We start from the raw sequence: 10,371 nt of genomic DNA on the forward strand, positions 1-10,371 counted from the left end.
AGATCAGAATCAAAAATATCAAATAGGGGCTCCTTCCAGTTATGTTTATCCTATTAGAACCGTCGACAGAGTCAAGAGAGATATTGATCGTGAACCAACGTCGAACAGGAATCGATATCAACCGTACAATGAGGATCGAAGAAGCAATGGGTCTGGATGGAGTTCTATACGAAATGAGAGGAGAAACGACCGAGGTTAGAGAAATTGGGGACTTATGAGCAAGAATGATTTCGACAAGCCTATCAGACCCAAAGAAGCGCCGAGGTTTTCAGAATATAACTTTAACGTAGCTGCTGCTGCTATAGTATCAGTTATCGGACGCATCAAAGATACCAAATGGCCTTGACCTATACAATCCGACTCATCCCATAGGGACCCAAACCAAATGTGCAAATATCATGGCACTCACGGCCATAGAACAGAAAATTGCCGACAATTGAGAGAAGAGGTAGTCCGGTTATTCAACAACGGGCATCTTTGAGAATTCTTGAGTAACCGAGCCAAGAATTATTTCAAAAATAGGGACTCCAATAAAAAAACTGAGCAAGAAGAACCTCAACACGTCATCCACATGATCATCAGATAGGTCAATGTCCCTCAAGGTCATATGTTAAAACGCACCAAAGTATCCATCACGAGGGAGAAGCGGACTCGTGATTACATACCAGAAGGAACTTTGTCTATCAGCAACGATGATGCAGAAAGAATAATGCAGCCCCACAACGATGCACTAGTAATATCTGTATTCATGAATAAATCTAGAGTTAAATATGTGTTAATTTATCCAGGTAGCTCGGACAACATCATTCGATCGAGGGTCGTAGAACAACTCGGCCTACAGGACCAAAATCATGCCTGCAGCTCGGGTGCTAAACGGGTTCAATATGGATTGTGAAACTACTAAGGGAGAAATAACGCTACTAGTGAACGCCGCCGGGACCATCCAGGAAACCAAATTTTATTTGATCGAGGTGGACATGAGGTACAACGCCCTGTTCTGGAGACCATGGATTCATAATATGAGGGTAGTACCCTCGACCTTTCACCAATTGCTAAAATTCCCAATGCCGGGAGGGATTAAAACGATCTACGGGGAACAACCGTCGCCAAGAAAATGTTTGCAGTCGAAGAAGTGATTCCAGTATCAACACTGACAACATCGAAGGAACCGAGTTCGAACACAAATTGGGAAACCAAATAATAATAATCGACACCAGCCACGGCCCAATCGGATAAATAGGGGACGAAGAAGATGATGATTACGTGGTTACCAGATCTTTTATAGTAACCGATGATTCCGATGCTATGAAATCAACGGTAAGCGCTGGAGCAAGTCACTTTGATCAAGCATCTAACAGATCGGAAGGTATACCTGGGCACGAGGTTAACCTCCGAGCTTAGGAAAAAACTCATTCAATTTCTCATAGCTAACATAGATTGTTTTGCTTGGTCCCATCTTGACATGACAGGGATCCCATCGGAGATCACTGCTTACAAGCTGAGCCTGGATCCAAAATTCCATCCGATCAAGCAAAAAAAGAGACCCTAGTCCGAGATCAAACATGCATTCATTAAGGACGAGGTAACTAAACTCCTTAAAATAGAGTCCATTCGGGAAGTCAAATACCCAAAATAGTTAGCAAACATAGTAGTAGTCCCTAAAAAAGGGAACAAACTGAGAATGTGTGTAGATTATAAATATTTAAATAAAGCATGTCCCAAGGACTCTTTCCCTTTGCCTAACATCGATCGCATGATCGATGCTATAGCCGGCCACGAGATCCTTAGTTTTCTCGATGCCTACTCCGGGTACAACCAAATAAGAATGAACCCGGATGATAAGAAAAAGACCTCCTTCATCACTAAGTATGACACATACTGCTATAACGTAATGCCATTTGGATTTACCGGTGCCACTTACCAACGCCTAGTAAACCAGATATTCAAAGAACAAATAGGAAAATCCATAAAAGTTTACATTGACGATATGTTAGTTAAGTCCCTGCGAGCAGAGGACCATTTAAAGCATTTTCAAGAAACCTTCAGTATATTGAAGAAGTACAACATGAAGCTGAATCCGGAAAAATATGCGTTCGGAGTCGGATCAGGTAAATTTCTCGGGTTCATGGTATCCAACTGAGGAATCGAGATCAACCCCGACAAGATCAAAGCTATCGAGGATATCACGATAGTAGACAACGTGAAGGCCGTTCAAATGCTAACCGCGTGTATTGTCGCCCTGGGGAGATTCATCTCGAGGTCCTCCGAAAATAGTCGCCAATTTTTCTCGTTATTGAAGAAGAAATATAACTTCACGTGGACCCCGGAATGCCAACGGGCCTTGGAAGAACTTAAGTGATATCTATCAAGCCTGCCACTTCTTCACACACCGAGGGCATGCGAACAACTATAATTGTATTTGGTAGTATCGAAAATAGCGGTAAATGGAGTCCTAGTTTGTGAAGAACAAGGTACGCAATTTCCAATTCATTATGTTAGCAAAACCTTAGGTGAGGTCGGAACTAGATATCCTCACCTAGAAAAATTGGCGCTCGCTTTACTAAGTGTCTCTAGGAAACTGAAACCATATTTTCAGTGTCATCCTATATGTGTTGTGACAACTTACACATTACGAATTATAATGCATAAACCCGAACTCTCGGGATGATTGGCCAAATGGGCCATAGAAATCAGCGAGTACAATATCGAATATCGACCTAGGACATCCATTAAGTCTCAAATTTTTACAGACTTCGTGGCCGACTTTACACTGACCCTAATACCTGAAGTCGAAAGAGAGTTGTTAGTAGACGAGGACGTCTTTGGGAATCTGGACCCTCTTTACTGATAGTGCCTCGAACACAATGGGGTTCGGACTTGACATCGTACTGAAGCCACCCACTGTAATATAGTTAAACAATCCATTAGAACTGTAAAATTGACTAACAACGGGGCCGAATATAAAGCTACGATTGTAGGTCTTAAACTGGCCAAAAGCTTGGGGGTGGAGGTGATCGAAGCTAAGTGCGACTCCCTCCTTGTGGTGAACCAAGTTAATGGAACGTTCGAAGTTAGAGAAGACAAATGCAAAGGTACCTAGATAAGTTAATGGTAACATTAATCGGTTCAAAGAGTGGACTTTGCAGCACGTACCTCGAGATCAAAATAGTGAGGTCGATGCCCTTGCAAACTTAGGGTCATTGGTCGCAGACAATGAGCTCAAGTCGGGGCAGCCGTACAATTTATGAGATTGGAAGTGGAAGAAGGTCACGCCGAAATAAACTCCACAAGCTTAATTTACGATTGGAGAAATAACTACGTAGAGTATTTAAAGACCGGGAAACTTCCCTCAGATCCAAAATAATCGAGGTCCCTGCGCACAAAGGTAGCCCGATTCAGCTTGTCCGAGGACGGAACCAAATTCAGAAGAATGTTCGATAGCCCTCTAGCAATATGTATGGGATCGGGAGATACCGAGTATGTTCTAAGGGAAGTTCATGCGGGCACCTGCAAAAATCATTCGGGCCGAATCATTGGTTGGAAAGGTAATTAAAGCCGGCTATTACTGGATCGACATGGAAAAAGATGCGAAGTAGTTCGTACGAAAATGTGATGAATGTCAAAGACATGCTCCAATAATTCACCAACCGGGGAACTGCTGCATTCGCTATTGTCACCATGGCCATTCATGAAGTGGGGAATGGACATTGTTAGCCCTCTTCCATGGGCACCGGGTAAGGCTCAATTTATCTTATTTATGACTGACTATTTTTCTAAGTGGGTTAAAGCGCAGGCGTACGAGAAGGTTAGGGAGAAGAAAGTCATCGACTTCATTTGGGACCACATCATATGTTGGTTCGGAATGCCATCCAAAATTGTATGTGACAATGGGAAATAATTTATCGACAGTAAAGTGACCAAGTTTCTCGACGATCATACGATCAAAAGAATCTTATCGACACCTTATCACCTTAGTGGGAACGGACAAGCCGAATCGACCAACAAGACCATACTCCAAAACCTTAAGAAAAGGTTAACTGACGCCAAAGGAAAATGGAAGGAAATCCTACCTGAAGTCCTATGGGCATATCGTACGACCTCGAAGTCCAGTACCGAGGCCACCCCGTTTTCGTTGGTTTACGGCATCGAAACTATAATACTGGTCAAAGTGAAAAATCTAAGTATTAGATTTTGATGTGCAACAAAGGAATCAAATGACGAGGCCATGAATAATAGCTTGGGACTGTTGGATGAAAGGTGCGAAGCCGCCCTTGTTTGGTTAGCTGCCCAAAAGCAATAGATCGAGAGATATTACCAGAAGGGCCAACCTTTGATACTTCAACATCAGGGACTTAGTACTAAGGAAGGTCACACTGAACACCCGGAATCCGAACGAAGGGAAGTTGGGTCTGAATTGGGAGGGGCCGTACCAAATTCTTGAGGTCACTGGGAAAGGATCCTATGAGCTCAGAACGATGAATGAAGAACAACTACCGAGTAATTGGAATGTAACTCACCTAAAATGATACTACTGCTAAGGTACGACCCCATTCGTATTTTTTATTTATATTTCGAACTAACACTTGCAGGTGACCGATAAGGAGCCATACAAAGTCTTATGTCTGAAAGCATGCGCTGCACTCCTTTTCCCTTGAACCGGATTTTCCGGCAAGGTTTTTAACGAGGTAATATTGGATCATGCTAACTTAGAATGGAAGACCGATCATGAATCGGTGTTAAGGATCGCATCAACAGTATCCGATGCTTCTCTCTATAATCAACCTCGAATATTGGGGGCAATTACCCTCGAATATTGACTTTAGCAAGAAAATTACTTTGTGATGGAAGGGTCTCGATAGGTAGGATTTATTGTAAGGGCCAAACGGTCAAACGAACCGCGTCCGCATAGATTACTCGAGCCTTAGCATAAAACATGTACGCACGTATAACTGTTATACACAAAAATAAAGAGAAGTATCTTCCTTGCAATCATCTTGTCTTTTAAAAATTTCTTATGTACATTTCTTAAGGAATTTCCTGCTTCCAATCCCCTAAAGATAACGAGCCCAAGGTTCAGCTTAACCTAAGATCGAACAATTACTCTCTTACTCGGGGACTGCTGTCCAAAAACAAACTCAAACGGTTCAAGATATTAGACATTGGGGGCATAAGACCTATTAGGCAACCCCCGAATTTTCAAGGCCACAACTATTTCCAATTGGGGATTGTTATCTTAGGCAAGTTCAGATAACTCGGGCAAGCAAGTCCACTGGGCAACTCCCGAACTAAAAAGCTATGGCCATATTAACACGCCTCGGAGACGTCCGAGACTCATAATAAAAACAAGGCCTTCAAAAAGAAAGTTTTCATAACCGGTTCTAAACACTACCCTCGGCGAACTACAACTACTTACTTTGGGAGGAAATTTCCGGTAATACCAAACCCCCAAAATGCCTTAAAACAGATTAAGGTAAAGGCGAGGTTTGTTTGAACCTTCGAACACAACCTAACTATTTTGTTTTAAGGCATTTTTTATCTTTGTGAATACAAAAGCAAAGGGAAAAATTCGAAAGCCGTAAAAGGGAAAGAAAGCCTTATATTCATAAAAATCTCTTTATACAAGGGCCAAACAGCCCGATGAAAATTTATACAAAGGTCGAACGACCTCAACAAGATGCAAAAAACAAAAAACAAAAACATCTAAAGGCCTAAGTGGCCTGATCCTCATCGGAGGCAGCATCTTCACCCTCGGGATCTTCCCCGCCTTCGGATCCGCTTAAGCCTTTGGAGTCATTATCATCCTCGGGATAAGCCAACCTTTTAGCCTCAACTTTGAGCTCCTTAGCATTCTCGATCTTAGCTGATAGGTTGAAACCTCGAGCATGTATTTCCTCAAGGGCCTCCCTTCGAGATTTCCATTTAGCATGCTCGGTGATGTCTTTTGCTCGAACCTGAGCCACCTCAGCATCGGCCGTATAAACGGCCACCACCTCATCAGTATTGGCCTTAACTACTTTTGCCTCCGATTTGGCTGCTTCAAGCTCTGTGGCCAAACTTTCTCGATCAGAGATAGCCCAATTCAGTTGGGACTAGAGCTTCTCGATCTTCTTAGCCTACGCCAAGGACTTCTCCTTTATACCTCGAAGATGGACTTCAGTCGATGCCAATTGGGCTCAAGCGGTCTCCTTTTCTGAGGCTAGGCGATCCATGTTCTTTTTCCAATCTTCGGCCTTATCCTTTACCGCATCTACCTCTTCCCGGAGCTGCCCGATCATATCGACCTTTTGTTGGACCTGCGAGTTTGGACCATTAGTCACCATGTCCAATTCGTTGTCACTAACTTCAAGAATTCTTTTTACCTGCTCAACCAGGTCGGCATGCTCTTTCCGAGCTACCTCCAACTCAGCCCGGAGGCCATTAGCCTCCCCTTCTCTTTGCTCATTGAGAAGTTTGTAAGCATATCTTTTCTCAGTGAGCCCTCGGATCTCGGCCTCGTATTGGTTTAGTTCCTCCCGGTAGCGGAGGAACGTTTCATGGTGGAGTACCGAAGCCTACAAACACAGGGAGAAGAGTTACAATCATCTACAAAATAATGTAAGTACAAACTAGAAATTATTAAAAGGTATCTGGGGTTACCCGATTTAATGCATGTTGGTCTTCGTTGAACAAACAAGGCAATTCCACCTTGTTCATCTTGGCCTGATCCTTCTCGATCACTAAGTACCGAAGATAACTGGCCACTCCCACAAGGGCAGAAAGAACCCAGGCATCTTTCGGGATGGACATAACTGCTTTCGGTTAGGATTCAAACTCGAGGATGGGAACTGATTGACTAATTTCGGGCTCGAGGAAAGTCTACTCGATGGACTCTTCTTCGGCACCGGTATATCACCTAACCTGGTGACATCCTTCGTAGCGGTAGAGTTTACACCGTCAAAGAAGTTGTTAAAGGTGTTTACTGCCCTTTGAGGCTCTTCGGTGGATCGTTCTTTCAGCGCCTGAGCATCGGCAATCATAGACTCAGTAAATAATAGTGAATCGGAGAGGTCTATTACTCGGGGTATGCCCTTTGGAATGATATCTGCTGTCCGAGAAAAATTGGCCACACTCTCATTATCGACCTCTCCATCTTGAGGCGGAGTGGCCTCGCCTTCTTCTAGTTTGGGAGCTTCGGATAAGGCTCTCTCATTAACCTTTCTAAGTCAAGACGATTCAATTTTAGCACCCGTTGGTTCGGAGGCCTCTCGTATCACGACACCGGACCGCACGCGGGCCACCAACTTGGATTTATCTTCTTCTTCGTACTTGTCCCTTAGACAGTGGACTGAGTCCGAGGGTAGAGCCCTGGTGCTTCCCTTGGGTTTACGCGCCAGCTTCTTCTTTGGTTTTTTCTTTTCTAAATTCGGAGAACTCGGGGCCCTCTTCCTTTTCTTCTCATCACCCTGCCTTAGAGTAGGGGAATCGAGAGGCACATCCTCGTCAGCATATGGAGGCCTCATAGAAACATCCTTGGGGAGACCTACAAAAGAAAATGGAACCAATGAGAACTTAACGACACGAGAAAAAAATCAAATATTATTAAATCGAAAAAGAAAACTTACCATGGGAACGGGCCTCCCACCGACCCTTTGACAGTTCGCGCCACGTGCGTTTGGAATAGGGTTTCTACGACACGAGGTCCTCGACCCACTCCTTGAGTCGAGGAACGACATTCGGTATTCGGGCAATGGTTGCACCACAAAACATCGATAATAAGGAGGGAAAAAGGAAAAACGATAAACAAAATCTCTAAGGTAGAGTTATACATACGTTTCATGTTCCATTTATCGGGAAATGGCATGTTCTCGGCTGAGATTAAATCCGAGGTCTTCACTCAAATGAATAGACCCATCCAGCCTCGGTCCCGATCCTCGTCTATACTCGAGAATGGGGCCCTACTGGCCCAGCAGGCAAGTTTTATTAATACACCTCGATAGAGTCGGGGATTGTACAGGCGCATGAGATGATCGATGGTGAAGGGACACCCCTTAATTTTATTTACAAAAGCATAGGAGAACTACTATCCTCCAGAAAGAAGGATGAATTTGACTGAGGGTCACCTCGTACCTCTTGCAGAAGGCAATAATGACCGGGTCTAAGGGACCCAACGTGAAGGGATAAGTGTAAACACTTAAAAAACCTCTACGTAGGTAGTAATTGCCTCATCAGGCGAAGGCACCACCACATGTTTATCAGCCTAGTTGTAATCCTCTTTGATCTTAGAAAGGAGATCATCACTGATCAAGCATATATATCTCGAGACCGGCTCGCATCGACTGGGAACCGAAGTGGTTTTCTCGACCTTGAAATCAGCACCGGTCGAGTACCCACCAGGAATAAACTCTTCAGGGTGAGGTTCTGCCGCTGATCCCTCGTTGGTAGGTCATGATGAAGAGATAGTCTCTTTTTGTGGAAGTGTTTTAGAAGTTTTTGCCATTTTCCTTTTGAATAAAGATAAAGAAAAGAAAGTTAAAAGGTCTCGCTTAGTGTTTTGGAATGAAGATAAGCGAAAATTCTTGCAAAAACCTCAATAAATCTGGTACAAGTATTGGATAATACAAAGGTTTTTTTGAGAACAAGAAAAGAAGAGGTTTAAACGTAAAGTTTGAATGAATTAAAGTTTGAGAATTTATAGTTTTCAAATGATGGTTCAGAACCTGTAATGGTCGACAAGTACTGACAAGTATTAAATGCCATTAAAGACGTGACTGACGAGATGTTTCGTTAGTTTTATTGTTTTTGGCGCGAAGAATCGAGACGAAGAACGAGGGCTCATATTATTTCTCATCGTGTACTCTCTGAAAAATGAGGGGACTAACTGTATACAGTCAAAATCGAGTCCATCTACTGCATGACGGATCGAGGCTGAAATGTGATGGGTTAAAGATCGACTCTGAATTATATCGAACTAAGGTATGAAGTTAGAGCATGCGTCTTCAAGATCATCGAGCCCGTAGCTCCGGGACCAACCCCGACTTTGATAGTCGATCATTTATTGTGGGTCGGGCCCAGCCCGGGACCGCGTGCCAAACGGGCCAAACAGGCCAGTCTCTAGTGGTGCAAAAGCCCATAGCAGGCCGGTCCTTACCAAAAAGCCCGTGAGCCCGGGATCGTTTAGCTCGGGACCGGCAGGCGGGCCTAGGCCGGTTCAAACGGGCCTGGGCCAGTTCAAATGGGCCAAACAGGCCCAATTTTTTTTAAAAAAGGGACAACAGTCAAATATTTAAAATGTAGCCGTTGGACTGCATTTTAGCCGTTTGGCAATTTCAAAAATAGCCATTTGGCTCCCAAACTTTGTTTTAACCCCAAACTTTTTATAATTATACTTTTTCCCTATTCTCAACTATAAATACCCCTCATTCTTTCATTTTTACTCACAAATTCATCAATCTCTCTCATTTTTCAAACTCAAATTGAAGTATTCAAGTCTTCAATTCTTCACTCATCTCTCATTTCTCAAACTCCAATTCTTAATTCAAGTTAAATCATGCCCGGTGATTTTAGATTGCACCCATTTGTCTTGGAACACTTTAATATGGTAGAAGAAAATGAAGAAGTTTACATAATAAAGTACAAGAACTGTGGTCGAGTCTACACTCGTCGTCGAAAGGAGGGCACAAACTCTTTGAGGAGGCATATAAAAAGTTGTCTTGCGCGTTCTCCAGACATTCGTATTTAATATTTTAAGTTGATTTGAGATAATTTGTGTTATTTTAAAATTATTAGACGTATTATGCTTAATGTTCTAGTTTGTTAGATTAATTTGAAGTATTATGTTGAAGATATTGAACTTTAATTTGAAGTATTAAATGTAAACTTTAATTTGCAGCTTTGATATCGAGTATTAAATGTAAACTTTAATTTGAACTATATCTATAGCTTATATATATATTATATATACTATATCTACATATTGAACTATATATATATATCTAATACATATAAACTATATATATATTTGCACCAGGATTAGGGTAGGGGACGGTAGTCCGCACGACCATCCAGATCTAGCTGTTTCAGTACCTTTGAAGGTTAACGGTAGTCCGCACGACCAATAAAGATTCGAAATATATTGGAATTTATTATAGTTTTAATGACTGTATGGAAGGATCTATCCTTTTACCCAAGTAAGGGGCCTGTCTAGGTCCGATACATACTCTTATTGAGCCCATGTGTCTAGTAGTTCTAACTGTGAAAGGGATAGCCCTTTTGACAACTTCAGCGGGTTTTAATGTCACATCTGGCTAGACGTAGCCACTAAGGCAAAGCCAATAAGAGTAGTACCAGAGTCGACTGTACCACAATCTTGGAACCAAGCCAAGAAACTATATT

The sequence above is a fragment of the Nicotiana tabacum genome, chromosome 22 (genome assembly GCF_000715075.1).
Source record: "Nicotiana tabacum cultivar K326 chromosome 22, ASM71507v2, whole genome shotgun sequence".
Taxonomy (NCBI): Eukaryota; Viridiplantae; Streptophyta; class Magnoliopsida; order Solanales; family Solanaceae; genus Nicotiana; species Nicotiana tabacum.